The sequence below is a fragment of the Myotis brandtii genome, unplaced genomic scaffold (genome assembly GCF_000412655.1).
Source record: "Myotis brandtii unplaced genomic scaffold, ASM41265v1 scaffold470, whole genome shotgun sequence".
NCBI lineage: Eukaryota > Metazoa > Chordata > Mammalia > Chiroptera > Vespertilionidae > Myotis > Myotis brandtii.
Window position 1 is genome coordinate 2,338,603 of NW_005367953.1, and position 13,938 is coordinate 2,352,540.

Below are 13,938 nucleotides of genomic sequence, written 5' to 3' on the forward strand. Positions count from 1 at the left end.
CGCGTCGGCGCGCCTGTCCGAGGGCGGCCGCTGTGGGGAGCCAGGGCTGGGAGGGATGTACTCCTCGCCGGATTCCCGACTCCTGAACTTCTTGTTTCAGAGCGTCGCAACTGCCCGGGACGCGACTCTGCGAGCACGCGAACTTGGCGTGTGGTTAGGGCCACCCCGGGTTGCCCAGGGATGTGGCCCCTGGCTCTCTGCGGCCGCCGCACGCCCGCTGGGTCGGCCTCTGCGCCGCGGTTCCTCGATGGCTTGCGCACGGGTTCCTGGAAATTGCGATCACCCCGAGTCCGCGTCTGATCTGGAGCCCGAACCAGCGATCTTGGGGTTCGGGTGGGTCTTCGACCGTCAGAGAACTTAAGTAACCAGCCAGGTTCTGTAGCTGGGGCTTCGGTGTTTTTGCAGTTATTGGGAGGAAATGACAGCACGGATATTAAACTTTGGGAAGTAATGACTTTCTACCAGCACTGGAATCCGCATCCCTCGCGGGGTGCTCGGACCTCCACGTCGCTGCCAGGTGTGTCCAAAGGCGTCGTCAGCACCGGGGGGAGCCCCTGTCTGTCCCGGTGCCCGGAGCCCCCCGGGAGCACTGGACCAGACCGTGAAATGAACCACCAGGCTGGTCGAGTGGCGTTTGCCTGAGCACCTGTGTGTTTAAGTGATGAAGTTGTGACAGGAACTGACAACAGGATTTAAGGTTAAACCTGACACTTCATTTGTGACTCAGTCTGGGATAGACTTTTTTTTTTTTTTAAATCTTAATGATAAGGAGTAAAAGCAGCTGGTTTTTCTGAGGGCAGTTACATACATGTATTTTATATTATGTGTGGACTCAATATTTTCTTGTAATTATTCTTTGATGTGAAAGAGAGCTTATTGAGAGTACTTGGTCTGGAGACTTGGGATCCGAATTTGGGAATATTTTGGTCTTTGAAAATATATAAAAAGGTGGAGATACATAGCTATCCATGTGTGTGTTTGCATATGTAGATGTGCATATATGTGTGTGTACATATATGTGTGCGTGTAAAATTGACAGGTGAATGAAGTAGAGATATATGCAGAGGGAAACAACCTTGAGCTTCCCCTGGGTGGAGAGATGGACCCTCTCATCTGTGGGGTGTACAATGAGTGTAAGCATGTCTGGATCTGCCTGGTCTGTCTGGGTCAGTATATGTCCATGAACTTTATGAGCATTCAGTTCAGTACCATTCGGTGCAGATTCCACGTTCCTATTTTACAGCCCTGCAGCCGCCAGCCGGCCCATCTGTTAAAACATAACATGTACACTTCAGTGGGGGCCCTAGGATGGAGCGTGGGTAGGGGGCAACCCTTAGTAGAAACATGCTACAAACAAAGCCTGCCTCTCAAGTTCTATTTTCATTCAGTATTCAGCCTGAACTTGTGATTTGGGTGAGGAAGAAAAAGAGTGTTTGACTCTTCAGAAATGGCAAACCGCATTTTGTGAAATAATTATAGCCATGATTTGGGGAGGGGGAGTTTATGGGAGAAAAAAAATCCCTCTAGGAAAGAAATGTGGTTCTTGTCACATCACCATGCAACACTGGTTTACTGCTTTGCAGTAGCATGTATTTTAGAAACTGTGTTCTTTTGCTTCTTAAGAGAATGCATTACAACCGAATCATTTTGCACCCAAAAAAAATCATTAATAGAAGTAAACAGAGCTTTATTGCAGAGGCTACTTAATTTGTTAGAGTTAAGACTGCCTTACTAATTCTAATGCAATGTGTTTTTAGGAATTTATAACTTGCATATAAATTCATAGTCAGCCTAATCACTAGTTGCAATGGTTTACAATTTGTAGTTTAAAAAATAATAAAAACCTTTATCACAAAAATTCTGATGAGTAAAAGGATATGGGAGGGGCTTAGCAGCTTAATAAATTCCTGCAGCCAAATGACTGATACTTAAAAAAACTATAAATTCCTTTAATAGCATAATTATTTTTTGGTGACAAAATAAAGGCAATATTTTTGTGAAGCATAGTTGATACTTTCCCAATAATTTTATGCTCATAATTATATTTTAATAATGGTGTTCATTATATGTTGCAGAATAAACTGCAGTGGTTCTTACGAACTCATCATGAGAAGTATTGTTTTCATTTTTATGGTACTTAAATATTTCGGGGTGAAAATGTGCAAATCCCTAATCTGTCTTTAAATTGCTGATGGACAACATGGACGTAATAACTCTCATGCCTAGACATGAGTCATCTGAGTCAATTGGGTTGTTCCTTAGAAATTCATTTTATAGGCTGGACTCCAATCTCTGGGATTCGAGTCTGGGGTGGGGCTTAGGAATCTGCTTTTTAACAAGCACCCCCGAGTGATTTTTGATATGAAAAAACAATATCCTCTATAACTTGATTTAACAAATATTTGTTTCAAAATTTCCAGGTGACATTTACTGGCCTTGTGAAATTTATAGGCAACACTTTAATTCTCTGTTTTCAACAGTGGCACCTTTTGTCCTGTGTTCAGAACTGTTTGGGAAACCTCAGCTATCCCTGTTCCAGGTTAGCCCCAATTCTAAGGAAGTCTGTCTGGGGAAGCAAGGTAATTTAAGACCCTGCCCCAGTCTTAGTCCTTTCATTCTCTACTCCAAGTCCAGTGGATCTCTGGGGTCTCCAGGATGACTTTGCCAGTCCTAATTTACATTCCTGGGAATTTCTCCTTGGAGGTTAGATGAATCCTAGCCCTTGGGAGCCACCTTTGATACTTTAAAGTTGTTCCAGGTTGGGGGCTAGAACCTCAGCAGGGCGAGTATCAACTTATCCAAGGTCAAGGATCTTCTTGGGAAGCTGTAGCTGGCTTGCTTCCCTGTCAGGAGTGTCCCAAGCCAACCACCCAGAGACACAGGGGATCTTATTTTCAGAAAGTCATCTTAGAAGTACTTTGAGCTGTCCCATCTAATTGGGTACATAGATTTTCTCAGCATCACAGAGTGATGAGTTGAGAATTGATTGCCATCTCACTTTACAAATCAGTGTAAATTTCGATTTATTAATTATTGCCAATTTGTGTTTTTTAATGTATAGTTTGATACCAATGTTTAAATTCAGTTCTCCCATTTCAGACTGGCATAATTCTCAATTTAAGGCTCCTAGAAAAGGTTTAACAGAGAAAGGATCTATGAGAAGTTGTTGCCCTTTCCTCTTTCTACCATCCAAGTACCTAAAAATCCAAATGACTTCTCAGAGGTCAGCAGTGCCCAGAATATTTACTTCCCTGAGGACAAAAGGATGTGAGTAGGCTGGGAAACTGATCTTGGATTGTTCCAGGCCCCTGCATCATTACAGGAACTTTTACAGAGCAATTTCTGTTTTAAGGAGCACTTGACAGGCATGTTTATAGGTCGCTTACCTTCATCCTTTGAGTACCATGATCTTTCCCCCAACTTTGTTACAGATGAGCAAACAGCAACCACCAAAAGATAATAATATTTAGATCCTGTTTTTCACAAAGATGACACCAATAACTGAGAAGTTGGTCTTATGTTTTGAATTGTTGTTATTTAGCATCGTAGTGAGATAATAAAGTTCTGCTTAGTCATTTATATCATCTATAGTTTTTATTTTTTTACCTTCCTTTGCATTTTTAAAATATTGACTATGACCTTGGGACAGTTTTCTTTTCTTTTTCTTTTTATTGAACAGTTTTCTTTATAAAACTAACCACCATATATGATCATTGGTTCAATGAACCTGACCTTAACCAGCCAGCCTTGACCCACCATGGCAAATAATTTGCTAAAGGTCACAGAGCACAATGGCAGTAAAGCCTATATGTTGAATTTTTTTTTCACTAATATTTTAGACCTGTCGTGTTTGCCTGTTGAGTCATGCTGCTAATAATGTTTTTAGGCTGGCAGGATACAGTTGCTTATATTTCACTTGACCAGTTTCTGAATGATTGGATGGACCTAAAAATTTTTAAAGCCTAAGGTATAATTTCAGCCCCTGATGATGATGCAATGGGACTGATTTGTGCTAGTTAAAAACAATAGTAGAATGCTACTTTTCTTGAAACTGGGTCATAGGTCATTGTAAGCTTCTAAGCAACAATTTTGCAATTCTGGTTTGGTTTTGGTTTTGTTTTGGGGTTTGGGGGGTTTTGTTTTGTTTTGTTGTTTTGGCGAGGGTTCTTTTTCTTTGCCATGGGATACCTGTGGCAAAAAGAATTCGACAAATTTTTTTCAAGTTTTGACCTTTCTTTCCATATATCCTTATGCCCATGGAAAAATCTACTTATGAAAAAATCACTTTTCAAATCAACCTGCCCTTGTTTGTTGGTTTGTTTGTTTGTTGTTGGTTGTTTTTTGGTGTTTTTTTATATATATTTATTGATTTTTAGAGAGAGAGGAAGGGAAAGGGACAGAGAGAGAAACATCAATATGGGAGAATGGAACATCAAGGAGCATGGATCAGTTGCATGCCCCCTACTGGGGATCAAAGTACATGGGAAACATGTACCCTGACCAGGAATCGAAACTGGTAACCTTTTGGTGCACAGGATGATGCCCAACCAACTGAGCCACACAATTTGCCCTTGTAACAGTTCCTAATACTAAAATTTTAGCCATAATTCTCCTCCAAAATTCTCCTTAAACTCCTGCCTTCACTTTGTGGTGGTGGGTTTTTGTTGTTGGTTTTTTTTGTGTTTTTTTTTTTGCGTCCAGTAACATCTTCTAATATAGAACAGGTAGTGAGATATAGAAGTTTTACACTAGTTTTAATTTTGTGGATTTAACTGTAACAATAGTAAGAAAAAATAAAAATAGGTATAATATTAAAGTTATGTTGATAAGTGTATCACATTAGATAATCCCAGCTTATAGTTTCCGTGGGAAATTTATGAATGAAGTGACAGATGCACTCATCTGTGGCCGTACAGACACTCTTCTGATACAGCCTGAGAAATAGAACTGAAGACAGCATCCTGGGTTACAGAAGAAAAACAAATGTTAAGCACTGAGAAAAGAGCTGGCAAAAAGTGAAGGGTCGTGGTGGGATGGGATGGGGAGAGTGGTGAGAAAAAAATACCTCCAGTAAAATGCCAGACAGGATGGTAAGAAATTTATAGAGGTGCTGATGGTTTGGGGTTTCTTGGGGGCATTGATTCTGTTTTATATTGTCTTCACAACCCGCTTGCCCTGCTTGCTTTAAATAATTTATTACAGCAGCAGGCCTTCCTCTGGTTAGTTTCTTTTTTTATAACTTTTTCCTTCTCATCTCTGGGTCTAATCAGAGGCATATATAATAGTGTGGCTGCTCTAGAGTACTCAGGAAAGTCCATGATCAATATTACTATGCTACATTATAAACCCAGGGCTGTTCCTTTCTATTTTGCAGTGTTTTCTTCCCTGTTGTATTAACTCAATATCTATGTTTTAAACAATATTTTATTAATCTCTGCACAATGACACTTCTGGGCTTATTCTTCTTGGCTAGAACTATCTTTTGAGCAATCCATCATCAGACCACCATTAATCTAATGATGTATTTATTGCTCACTATCGCAGCACTGGCAAGAAACCCAGTATGGTTCTAAAAATTTGATTAAAAAGAAATCAAGTTTTTGCAGGGCATAGCCATCAAATTATGTTAGCAGCTGCCAAATATATTTTATGCTAAAATACACACACATATTTTAAGTGAGCAAAATGTGATTTTTTTCAAAAGCTTTTAAAACTTTTTACTATGAAATTAGTAGAACAAGAAGATGCCTCATAATTAGAAAAATTATGATTGCACTCTCCACCTCATCCAAAGATAAGGGTGTGTGTGTGTGTGTGTGTTTTTTAGATTATGCCCCTAGGTCTAGACACTAAAATGGATAGATTTATCTTTTTAATTGATAAGATAATTTTAGTGATAAGAACTACCTCCTAATCCTTGAACCACTAGTATCTACCAGGCAATCATTACAAATTAGAATAGACTTAATTTAATTAACAAATAGTAATAGAGTATCTATCATGGGTAGCACCTCTTCTCTGTTAGCTAACTCAAAGAGCAATTCAAGTATTAGCACCTACTATGGGAAGCTTTTCCATGTCCTTCTTTGGCCTGCTTGTATACAGCCAGCAGGGCCCTTATTTCCTGTAATCAGCCCCTCTGGATAGAGATCCCCTTGAGGGCAGGGACCACACCTCTCATCTTGTAGCTTCTCAAGAAGGGGTATTCAAGAAATAGTTGCTAGGTGCACTACTAGAGGCTACACAGAATTTCAAGTGAACACTTACAAGGCCTGGAAAGGATATGACAAAGATATTCACCAAAAGTATGAATGTTAGCTGTAGCAATCCAAGTGCCAGGCTTTCGACGTTAGCACCAGTCTCGGCATTTCATCTAAGTATCACCTATTCCCGCCCCCTCCCATCCTCAAAGTCCCTCCTCTTCATTCCTGCCTTGCCTTTCTCTCACCACCTCCCTGTTGTGTCTTCTTCATGAATATCTCCAACACTCCCCCTAGCCTAGGCCATCTCCCCTCGTTCCTTTTTTGTTCCCATACTCCTTGTCATATTTTGAAAAGGCAGCTAACCCATGTGCCCCCTTTTGAGACTTGGGACGTCCTCACTCTCATATCTTTTTTTCTTTCTTTTTGTCTTTTTGTTTGTTTTTCTCACTCTATCTTTTGAAGTCTCAGATGGCTTGGTTCCTTTCACCGCCTAGTGGAGGTGACCAGCTAGCTTTGGCCATGGGAGGTTTGGGGGCTTTGGAGGAACAAGGTGGTGCTGGGCCTAGAGGCTGCTGACATCCAAAGCTCAGCATAATGGGGAAACTTAACATTTGTTGTGAGAAGCTTTTTTAAAAAATCAGTAGTTTTGATTTTAGAACTAACTTTCATAATAGTTTTCATTTATAAATCTCTTTTGTTCGGGAAGTGCCCCATAGATAGTCATTTTTATGGCATGGTTCTTACCTCGGAGCTGGGTTACTGAGGTCATGTACTGATCATGTGTCCATGTGCAGATTATGGATCAGCTGATTAAGCCTCACTGCCTGAGGACAGGGCCCTTAGGATAGCCCTTTTTCGTTAGGTCTTCACAGACTCTAAATGACTGTATCATCTGGGACATTAAGCCTTACTTAACATAGGTGCTTTCTTCTCAGACCTGCCAAGAAAATATCATTAGAAAACTGAGTGATTACATATAAAGTTATTTACTAGGAGGTGTTCAAAGTAACAGAGAAGATGAGCAACTCTAGATTAGGTCAGGGACTCAAATTCTGGTTTCTTTTGGATCTTGTAAGTCAGGAGCACCTGCCCCTGCACTTCCCAGGGCTTCTGCTTTCACGTAGGAGCTGGGGCTGGGAGGCCTTGAGGAAGGCTCAGGTGAGGGGTAGTGGCAAACGTCTGTAGAACACATTGTTCAGCCCCTTCCCTGCCACCAGTGGAGGTTCTCTCTGTGGAGTCTTGCTTTGGTAATTTCTCATGTCTGCTTTCAGGTGTCTCAAATACCAAATCTTCCTCTTCTACTTTGCAGATATGTTACACAAACAGAGATTCTCACAGAATGTTCTCATCCTTAACCTTCCAAGTTTCCCCAATTCCAACTTTTCTCCTTCGTTTAGCCCCACCCTCCAGTGTTTTCCTTTTTTTGACATTCTCCTTCCCTTCTGTTCAGGTAAGAACTCTACTTTATAAAAGCTCTATTATAATCAGTATTACCATGAATCTTATCCCTTTGGGAGTAACTGCATTTTTGAACATTTTCAAAGGACTTTTCTATAGCATTCCAGTGTATTTTTCTGATGCTAAGAAAAAGATCACACTAATGCAGGATATTACATGTTCTGACAACCTTACAGAGTGTAAAAGTAATTAGTCTCACAAAACCTCAGTTTTTACCAGCCTTACCCATGCTTGCCAGTGACACCTCCCTTATCCTCCTAATCACTCTTACCACCTCCTGTGTACTTTTTAATCATTAAGAAACAAGATCACAAGTCTCGACTAGCAAGACATATTCATTACAACTAAGGAGAGGAAGCTTTCTACAAAAACCAAAACAGGTACCCACAGAATAGGGAAAAGAAAGGTAGGGCTACCCTGATATCTTTAATAGCAGAACATGTGGATTGGTGCACCCTTTCTTGATAAATTCTTACTTTGTTGTTCTAACTAATCATGCATGGCCTATGTCTCCAGAGAGGCTGGGTTATTGCCTTGTAGCTATTGTCACTTTTTTCTTTCCCTTACAAATTATTTCCAGTATGTTTTAGTTTTCTCTCCTTCAGTTATTTAATTTAATTTTTATTTTGGGAGTTTCAGGTTTCTTTTCCTGATCTACCTCCTTAAGTTGGGTTGTTTCTAACCTCTCCAGATATTCTCCTACCACTTTCCTGACCCAGACAACATGTCACAGTTAGATACCATCCTCACATTGAATGTATTTCCATTTCTGCTACAGATTAGTAATTAAGACACTAAATGGAATTTTGATAGTGACCCTTTCAAGAGCTAAGACACCATTTATATCCTGTTTTAATTATGGTCTCTTAGGAAATCTTCCCCTGTTATAATGTTCACTCCATTTTCTAAGTAATGTTTTTCAAATATGGCACTGAATTATGAAATCTGTGTGCATTACATTTTCTGCTCTCTAGTATGTGCTAAATTTATAATTCTATAATTTTCTTGTAGGAAAATGCTTATAAGACTGGAATGGTTAATTTGGTTTCAAACCATACGGCTTTTTTGCTTATTATGAACCATTAGACATTGAAGTGATCTTTTCTTTTTCTTCATTCCCAACCCTCACAGCAGCTCCCCAAGCAATAATCCCACTCCATCCCTTCTTTCCATGCTCTGTGCTTTTTTTTTTTTCTTGATGGATATTTTCTTTTACTGGGCCCAAGTATTTCCAACTTTAAGATAATTCCACATAGCTGAAAAAAGAAAAATCAGCCATTGTCCTTTGATGATCATGGTATTTCCCCCTTCTTTTTCAGGCATGTCTGCCTCCTGACTACAGACCATAATATTGCACCTCTTCTCTGGAGTGCTTCTGCCCCTTAATTCTCTTATCCCAGTGGAATGTGAAGCTGCTTCTCCTTCCTTAACATCTGCCTTGTGCCTGGGATCTGTGCTAGTCCTACGTGGTCTCTACTGAAATTCTTGTAATTGGATAAGGGCTCACAATCGGTAGCCTTATGTACTTCATTTAGGTCTTGGGGGGAAAACAGGTGTCTGGGCAGGTGGGAGGTAAAAGTCAAAGTTGTTTTTTAAAAATATATTTTCATTGATTTCAGAGAGGAAGGGAGAGGGAGAGAGAGAGAGAAAAACATCAATGATGAGAGAAAATCATCGCTGCCTCCTGCATGCCCTACACTGGGGATTGAGTCCACAACCCAGGCATATGCCCTGGGAATCGAACCATGACATCCTGGTTCAAAGGCCAACACTCAACCACTGAGCCATGCCAGCCAGGTGAAGGTCAAAGCTTTTAAACAAACTGAGAAGGTCAAAGACAGAGAGAGGGGCCATTTAGTACCAGCTACCCATGCCATAGTACCATCTTCTTGTGATTTCTAGGGTTGTTTTCCCCCAGGCTTTTCTGAATGACCAGTTAAAATTCTGTATCTTCCCATACCCAGGTTTCTGGAGTTCACTGAACAAGAATCAGAAGTCCTAGTTACATTCCTAGACCATCCCAGAGACAAAGAAATTAGTGATGTTGCTGAATGGAAATGTTCTGCTAGGAGACCTTCTGGACAAAACACAAGACTCCAACTCAAGTTAACTTTAACAGTAAGGAAAGTGTATTATCCATGTGAGAAGTAGGGCTGGTGGCAGGATTGGTTGATTCAGTGACACAGTGGTATCATCAGGGATACAGGTTCTTTCATGTCTCTGCCTCTGTTGTCCTCACACCAGTTCATCCTAAGACTGGTTCTTTACAAGATGGCTATAGTTGTTCAGATATCATTTGCAAGCATGTCAATATCTAGAGCACAGAAAATGGATACCTTCTTCCACAGTTTCTCTTAAAAAAAAAAAAATCCTCACCTGACGATATTTTTCCATTGATTTTTAGAGAGAGTGGAAGAGAGAGGGAAAGACAGAAATATCGATGTGGGAGAAACACATCGATTGGTTGCCTCCTGTACCCCAACCAGGGCCTGGGCCGGGCAGAAGCCTGCAACTGAGATACGTGCCCTTGACCAGAATTGAACCCAGGATCCTTTGATCTGCAGGCCAATGCTCTAACTACTGAGCCAAACCGGCTAGGGCCAGGGTCTCTTTTTTAAAAAAAGATATGTTTTTTTATTGATTTCAGAGAGGAAGAGAAAGGGAGTGAGATATAGAAACATCAATGATGAGAGAGAATCATTAATCCACTGCCTCCCTACTGGGAATCAAGCCTGAAACCCTGGCATGTGCCCTGACCGGGAATCGAACTGTGACCTCCTGGTTCAGAGGTTGAGGCTCAACCACTGAGCAACACTGGCCTGGTTCCAGGGTCTCTTTTTGAAAAATATGAAAACATTACAAAGAAGAATCTAAGAAGACCTCTCTTCTCATCTCATTGATCAGAATGGGATCACATTCTCACCTATAAATTGGTCACTAGTGAGAAGATCAATCATCACTGCCTGAGGAAGAGAGGAGGTGAATTTGAACAAAATCAGGATTCTGTTAGTAAAAAAAAAAGTATGTGTGTGGAAATGAGGGGGCAATAGATATTGGCGGGCTTGGAAAGTAACTATAAAATTCCCTTTATGACTGCTGTATCGTTTGGTAGATACCATGAACTGCATGAGCTACACATTCCTGGACACAAAATGGCAAGGCTGGGTTAACAGGGAGAAAAAAGCCACAATGAAGACTAATTAAGGACAGAGAAATGAACCAAGATCAATAATTATTCTGATTAGAACCACAATAAACCCTAATAATTTTGAATGTACTAATTTATGTCTATTTGTACTCTTTAAGTAGATGATTTTTACTGAATAAAAAATATTAAAATAATTTGCTTATTTCACAATAATTCTAAATTTCTGATATGTTATTTTGCAGTATAGGTCTATTTGAATGTAAACATTTTTATTAACTTTCTTTACATATCATAGCATTAACAATAATGATAATTATTGATGATTGTAATTGGCCATTATTTATTGAGTACTCTTATAAAGTAGGAATTGAGCATCCAAGAGGAGCTAGTAATTTGCTTAGGTCACATAACTGCTGAGTGGATAAGCTAGGATTTAGACTCAGATTCATTTACTCATGTCCCTTTTCTGCTCTCCATGGCTTCCCTTTGCCTTGGAAGATAGTCCCAAGACTATGGCAAGGCCTAAGTGATGAGCCCTGCCCATCTCTGTGACCTCATTACTTACCCTCTTGCCTAATTCAGTTTTCTAATCACATTAGCTTCCTGTTTGTCTGATAAGCCAGTCCCATTACCACCTCTGATCCTGTTCTGTCTGCTTGGATCACACATCTTAGGTTTGTCCCGCTACATCCTTTCCATTAAGGGCTCCTCTTCACAGGCACCTCTCAGCACTATTCCATCTAATCTGAGGCCCACACCCACACCCCAATTCTCTGTTTCTTCCCTATTTTTGTTTCTTTTATGATACTTGCCACAACCTTGTTTTGTGTAATTGGTTTTGTCTGTCTTCCCAACTAGAATATAAGTTCCATGAGGGCAGAGACCCTATAAAATGAATGAGCAAGCAAGTGCATAAATTGATGAAAAGATGAATATTTAGAAGTTTTGATATCTAATAATTCATAGACAGTCTTTTTCTTTTCCAGTAGGAATAAAGTGGGATGCTGATTGTCATTTGAGCTGAGTATATGCACCTTAGCTTTTTTCCTATAAAATTTGAAAACTTAACAAAACTGTTTTTCTTTCTCTCTCCTCTCTCTAGAGAAAAGATAGACTTACTACTACAGCAGAATTACATGAATACAAGAGGGAAATTTGAATAATACTTTTAACTTTAGGTTTTATGTTGATTATAGTTATAAGGATGCCAACTCCTTTAATTGGGTATAAACCTTTAAATATGAAGGTATACATATAAGGATAAATGTAAATTGGGAGAATTATAATGACATGATAACTTGCAGTAGCAAATTCACTTAAATAAAATTGTGTTCTCTGCTTACACATAATTTTTCATTTGAACTCATGTATCTAATAAATTTTATTCTTGGAACTTAATTAGTTTGAGGAAATTATAAAGGTGAAAATTGAAAACTAGCTTTACCTCACATATTAATTTGGAAGGGACTGACAGAAGTGAAGCCGAGTGCCCCCTCCGAGGTCCCTTTTCTTTCACATTCAGCTTAGGCCCTTTTCCACCAAAGTACGTGCCTTAATGTTCTTTCTTTCCCTGTCATTCTGAGGGTTGCTTGGTCATTTGCTAAATATGTTGTGAGCCATTATTTTCTGAGGTTTGCTGTGTGACTTTACCACTCAACTAAATAAATCGTCATTTCAGCTTTGACGAGAACCTCACATTCCCCTCCTACCTGCCCATCTGTCCTGGATCTTTTCCCAGGTGACCTTGCAACCTATAGGGTATTTCTCTGTGCAGATTATCAGCCTAAACCCAGCTGACAGTGTTCTGCCTTCTGGGGTTCCCACTCACAAAAACCTGTTAGAGTCACTTACTATGAAATATATTTCTCAGCTAAACTCCCTGTATCAGATTTCCAAAAACAGATAGAAATTTTATGGTGAGTAGAATACATCATATTTGAGAGTAATTTTTAATCTGGCTCCTTCCAGATTGTTTTTCTGGTTTGCATCAGACAAGTCAGAAAAAAAAACTGAAGGGGGAAGAAAGGGAAAAGGGTGTTTTGGTGTTCACATTGTACTTTCTTCCTGAGTATCGTGGTGGGGAACTCTTTCTTCCTCACTTTATAACCTGGTTAGACATGGGTGTATGACTGGGTTAGAATCCATCAAGATCCAGGTAACAATGAGATCGGTAATTAAAGGGCTGGGTCAGCGTATCATCATTGTTTAAGTTAGGCAGGTGCCTGGTCTATGTAAGCTCTTGAGAGCCTGTTTGACAGGGTAGTTTTCGTATACAGTGGATTGGCCCTTTTATTGCTCAAAAAAAAAAGCCTTTTTTTCCCCCTTTCTTGCTAAGCTGTGTGGGTAGGAAACAGCATGAGGTTATAGAAAATGTATAGTAAAAGCAGTAGCAAGGAGAAAGAATCCATAATGGGCACACACACATGGCTGGAATATTTCCCAAGTACTTGGGTGAGGGGGTGGCAGTGAGGTTTCTTTGGCGGAGGCAAAGTAGAACATGTGCTTTTCCATGTGTGAATACTATGCTTTGAAAGGTTCTTTATGATTCACAAAAGCAGCTGCTTTTGAGCTGGTGTAGCACAGAGTTTTGGAAATTCACTTAAATAGGGGCATTGCAGTCTCCTGACATCTGTTTTGGAGATTTGGTTGAGTGAGGGGAATTTGCTTATTCACAAGTGACATGGAACAAGTATTCTTCATTAGAGTGTTAGACCCTTTAAGGTTTGTGGATCAAAGCTAACCAGAAAAGACAACATTTTGAATAGTCATTTGCTATGTTACATACATACATAAGTTTGCAATAATGACTTTCTTATTAATTTTGAAAACTGTGTATGACAGTTTTACTTTGCCTGGTAAATCAACTTTCCTGAGTTACTCTCAGTTTTTTTGTTTTATTGTAAGGGTTTCTTGCTAGGTACTCATAATCTTATTATGCATTGTTCTTTAGTGAGTTTTAATTTTACCCATAGTTTTACCGAACACATCCTGTTGTTTTCTCTTTTTGTACACCTCTATTCCATTTCTGAGTGTTAGTTTTTTTGTTTGTTTGTTTTTCTAAGTGTTAGTTTTTGTCTACTGTTCTATCCTCATTAATAAGTTGTTTTCACTTTTCTAAGGATTGCAAAC

The 13,938-nt window shown here is 39.7% G+C and overlaps 1 long non-coding RNA gene across 1 annotated transcript; it reads left to right on the plus strand.

Annotated features, from left to right (window-relative positions):
- The first annotated feature begins 2,256 nt into the window (after positions 1–2,256).
- Positions 2,257–10,938, plus strand: LOC106727738. The gene is made up of 3 exons (XR_001363969.1): positions 2,257–2,579; positions 3,100–3,223; positions 10,774–10,938. It is a non-coding gene; the product is annotated as an uncharacterized LOC106727738 (long non-coding RNA).
- Positions 10,939–13,938: the final 3,000 nt, after the last annotated feature.